The sequence below is a fragment of the Arachis ipaensis genome, chromosome B01 (assembly GCF_000816755.2).
Source record: "Arachis ipaensis cultivar K30076 chromosome B01, Araip1.1, whole genome shotgun sequence".
NCBI lineage: Eukaryota > Viridiplantae > Streptophyta > Magnoliopsida > Fabales > Fabaceae > Arachis > Arachis ipaensis.
In genome coordinates this window covers 3,126,719-3,132,022 of record NC_029785.2, presented here as the reverse complement: position 1 = coordinate 3,132,022, position 5,304 = coordinate 3,126,719, and the positions used below count along the sequence as shown (strand labels likewise).

At 27.9% G+C, this 5,304-nt stretch overlaps 1 long non-coding RNA gene across 1 annotated transcript in view; it reads left to right on the top strand.

The window, feature by feature from the left end:
* The window catches only part of LOC110268858, a 1,550-nt gene extending 658 nt beyond the window's left edge, over positions 1–892 (top strand). Inside the window, exon 2 of the long non-coding RNA XR_002357519.1 lies at positions 764–892. This is a non-coding gene — a long non-coding RNA (uncharacterized LOC110268858). The remainder of the gene's footprint in view (positions 1–763) is intronic.

The following is a 5,304-nucleotide window of genomic DNA, read 5'->3' as shown; positions in this document are numbered from 1 at the left end:
GTTATGAAGCGTTAAAATTAAAGTATTTTTTTATATATTTTAATAATACTTTTTTTAACCATATTTTTTAAAAAACGTTGCTAAATAATTTAAAAAAAAACATTTAACTTTAATTTTAACAATATTTTTTAAAACATCATAGTTACGGTAACATAGGCATATTAAAATGAACATATATATTGTTATCATCATGTATATGAAAGAGTATCAGTAATCTTAGAATATAACTGAATCTTTTATACCCAAGTAATTTTGTTATATCTTAACAATACTTCTCACATAAAAAAGCCAACAATCTATATGAGTTCATCTTATTACCTTGTGTAATTTAGGCAAAAAAAAAACTTAATCCTCTGAAAATTGAACTTCTATTTAGAAAAAATTAAAGATAACAAAAATCGAATTAAACTCTTCTAATTATAAAAATTTTAATACTTCATCTGAAAACCATCCCTTAGGCAAATTAATGTTATCACTCTGTTGTTGTGGTTGTTGTTGTTCCCTGAAGCTAATGATATTGTCCTCTCTATTATTACTATAAATAAAGGAGAGTGATTCCCTTTAGAGCATAGTAGTCAAACTAATCCTTCTTTTTTTTTATCTTAGTATATTTTGTTTATTGCGTTAGAGTATGTCTCTACGTACTATTCTATTACTATGTTAAAACTCTTGTTAAATGATTTTATATGTAACATACATTTTCTTACATTTTATGTCTAAGTTTCTTTGTATCTAATGGTGAATATTATAATGTTTGTAACAGGAGTAATCTTAATTTTGGTCGTGTGCAAGATCACGCAATAAAGGCTCCTCCAGCCCCAAAGATTGGCTCTAATTCACGCCCATGAAATAATAATAATGTCAAACAACTTATACATACACTGTTGTGCTACTATTTTATTATACGGCCTTAATTTTTTTTATTATTGTATTTTAATTTTCGTAATAGGACTCAATCCATTTTTGCTAACCAACCTATTTTTTTTTTTATCTTTCTTTATCTTTATTTGAGTAAACTATCAAAACTGATCACGCGCTAATAAAATTAACCATACAAAAAGAAAAACTAACTTGTGTCCATCAATGAAGTTTTTTGTGTGCCAAATCTAACTATTCTCTAACTGGAGTTGAATTTCGTTGGTCAAATATCCTAAAATTTCTTTAAACACACTCACACACACTAACAAGGCCACCACTGCTAGAATTCGAACCTGAGAGTTATTAATTCGTTGGGCTTATGTATGTCTTGGCGGTGTTGTTTATTGGGCTCATTTATGCTTGAATGAATCTCTTTATGAGACTGGACCTTTTGCCGTCTTGGCTTTTGACGGGTTGATGAACTACTCCATTTTGTTTTTAAGACTTTTTCATTTTTTTATGATATGAGGGGCCATATATAGGCGAAAGATCTCACTTTATTTCCTCAAGTAAAAAAAAAAATTGAAAGAATTCAATCCCAAAATTAAAATGATACTCATCTTTCTTGAAAACTTTTCTATTTTGTTAATTTCCAGCCTCGTCAAAATCCACGAGTTAATTTCTCATCTTAGTCCATCATTTTTTTGGAAATTAAATGAGCTCATAACTAAGGTAGAGAAAATCGAGATTTTACATGAAATTGAAAAAGTAAATTATATACATAAAATGTAAAATTTTAACAATATTTAAATTGTAAAATTGTTAGACCTAGTACAAATTTCATAAAATTGATTGACTCATTTAAAATCGTAATATCAGAAGATTTTAAGAGTTAAATCAAAATTCTAGCTACTATACTCATAACCAAGGTAGAAAAACCGCAATTCAATTCGCTGAATCGCACGATTTTGTGACTTTATCTCTTCCTCTCTTCTCGATTCTAGTCATCGTTCTGGAAGGTAGCCGTTCATGCAGAATCGCCGAGCAAAGACGCAAACTTACTAGAATCGTAGTTTTCTTGTCGTGTAGCATCTAAGGAAGCAAACTGAGGAGAAGCATGGTTTCTTAGCTCAATTAGTGGTGAAGAAGGATGAAATCCTAAGTGCCATTTCTTCCCCTTTTGGATTCTTGGAATTTTAATCATGGGAGTCTTTTTTTTATTTTGGCTCAATCTCTCAATAATTAAGTCTCTACATTCTCTTTTGTTCTCACCAAAGTTTGCTGCTTGTCACCGTCAATGTTATTCCAGTAAATACCTTTTTTGTCTCTCTAGTCCCCACTAATATAAGCCTAGGCGAATCACCGCTTTGCTAATTCTGTCGTTGTGTTGTTTTTCTCTATTATGTTTTGTTTTTATTTATGATGTTCTCAGTTATTCATGCGGTCATGCCTCAAGCCACATGATTGTTCTTCTTCGTTACTACTCTAATGTTCTAAAAATATATTATACTAAATTCTCTTTTGTTGATATATTGAAATTATGTTCTTGTAATCATATCCATATCGACAGATGATTTAATAATGCATTTGATATTATACACGATGTACATGGCATACATATTCAAACTTTATTTTCGATGATTAACTCTGTTTCTACATACAATGCTTTGTGATAAATTAGCCATATTCATATCCTGATAAAACATATTATGATATGTTCATATATATATTATATTGAATTAACCTTAAATTAATTTTATGAAATATATATATACGAGTAGGGGCGGAGCTAGATTAACTTTTAGGGAGGAGTCAAAAAAAACATTATAATTAACAAATAATAAAATAAAAATTTTAAGAGGGGCTAAACTAAAATTTATGTATAACTTGTAAGAAAAACTTGATAGTTGGGGGAGGCCATTGCCCTCCTTGACTTGTGCGTGGCTCCGCCTCTGTATACGAATTATATTTACTTTTCGTCTTACGATTTTACAAATTACAATTCAATGCTAGTCCATCGAATCGAAGTAAAAACTACGAATTTACTACCTTACTCATAACTCAACAAGCTTAGTCTATTTTGACACTTTTATCCATAATAAAAAAAATATATTATGCAATCACTTTGTCTAAAATATCACATTAAATGCTATCAATCTTTCTTTCTTTCTTTTTTTTCTACCTCTCCTCCTTTTATTTCCTTTCCGAGTCCCACTAGGGGGACAATGGACTATTTGTACAATGTGTACAATGAACTCTCAACCTTTCGGATCTAAAACTTTAATACCATGTTATGATACCACTCATCCCAAAAGCTTCACTTGATGGAAAAAGATAACACTAATGGTTATATCTTTAATACTCTCTAAATCTCTATTGTACACATTGTATATAGAAAAAGTCTAGGGGGCCAGCAACTTTGTTAAATTCTGGCCAGCATGTAACCAGCAAAGAAAAGTGAGTCATTGGATGAAATTTCACACCAATCTCACACCATTAAAATCATCATTGATGACTATTTGATGGCTACAAATCACAAAAGTTGCTGGTCCCCTAATATTTCTCTTATATAAATATTCCATTGACTTCTCATATTTTTCCTTTCCTTTAATGCAAATTTTTTTCTTGACGTACTAAAATTTAAGAAAGTTGTCAACCACCAACCATGATCTTAATTAGTAGGGTAAGTAGTAGGTAGTTCTAGTTTTGCATCATAATTTCCCACTTCAATTCTCCATATTTGTCAAAAAGAGAAACACAAATTGGTGATAAATATAATTTTGATGGTATATGTGAATATATGCTATGTATTACCAAAGAAAATTTCATGCTATTACCATCTAATTTTTATTAGATATTACCAGCTTATGATGTGGCCATATTCTTCTTTGGTTTAATCATAGTTCCTCTAACAAATCAGATTTAAATATGAACCTTTTTTACCCTTTTATATGCATAGAGTTTACTTTTTACAACTGCATGTTATTAAACGAAAAAGTATAAAAAATTAATTTTTAATTAGTTAACTTTAGATTTTAAATTTATAATTTAGAATTTAAAATTAAGAGTTTATGATTTAGATATAAATTAAAATAAATTAAATAATTTAAAAATTAAATAATATTGACTAAAAATTAGTTACCTAACATTATTTTTAATGAAATTATCAAATTAATAAAATCATTAAAAAACAATTATTAAAATTATTAAACTTAAGATCTAAAATTTAAGATAAACAAAATAATTAAAAAAAAAACTGATATTAATTAAAAAAAATAATTATCTAATATTACTCTTATTAAATTGCAATCGTCATTTGAATAGAAAGACACTCGGAAAGTCAAAGTTGAAAGTTGAAAAAAACGCTTGGAATGTTCCCAAGTTTGGCAGATTTGCAGAACTTGGCTTCTAAGTCTAGCAAATAATTATGTTGACTAACTTGATTCTATTTATCATTGCACGTTCACATGCATGTACTTTTATATATAATATAGGAAAATTTTCAAGTGTATCGTCATACCGGTGTATTAGTGATTTTTAACCGTTGATCTTAATTATAAAAAATATATATAATATATATAATTAAGATCAACGGTTAAAAATTATTGATACACCAGTATGACGGTATACTTGAAAATCTTCCTATAATATATATCAAAATTTATGAAAGGTTAAATTATATAATTGGTCCTACATTTTCAGTAAAATTGCAAATTGATTCTTACATTTTAAAAATTTGTAATTGAATTTCTAAAGAGAATTAAAATTTATAATTTAGTCCCCGTCGGACAAAAAATGTTGATTTAATAAAATATTTTGAAAATATGCTGAGAATATTCTGTTAAATCAAGCATTTTTTGAACGACGAGAGACTAAATTACAAATTTTAATTATCTTTAAGGATTCAATTACAAACTTTTAAAATATAAAAACCAATTTACAATTTCATTAAAAGTATAGGGACTAACCGTATAATTTAACCTTTATGAAATGCTTGGCGTGATTGTATACTATGCTCAAATAAAATAATGATCGAGCACGATGCACCAATATGTGATAATAGCCAATCGTAAAACTGATCAAACTCTTGCTATATATACTTATTATATGTACGTTTAAAGGGATCGTTGAAGAGTATTGGAGTTTTTCCACTAAAGTCATTAAAATCGATAGATCCATTGATATAGTATGGTCAAAACTCTTGGCAGGTATATTTTTTGTGCTTGCTAGAGGAACCATTGGAAGATGTGTTGGAATTTATCCTAAAAAGACACTTTGTATAGCAGTATAAATTAAAATTGGCTGAATTTAAATATGAATTAAATCGATTAGAACCCTAACTGAAAAAAAAAATAGGAAACTAACACTTAAACCAGTGAACTTAAATAACTCCATTTAATCATTATTAATTTTAAATTTTTAGAAAAAATTAAAATTTGAATAATT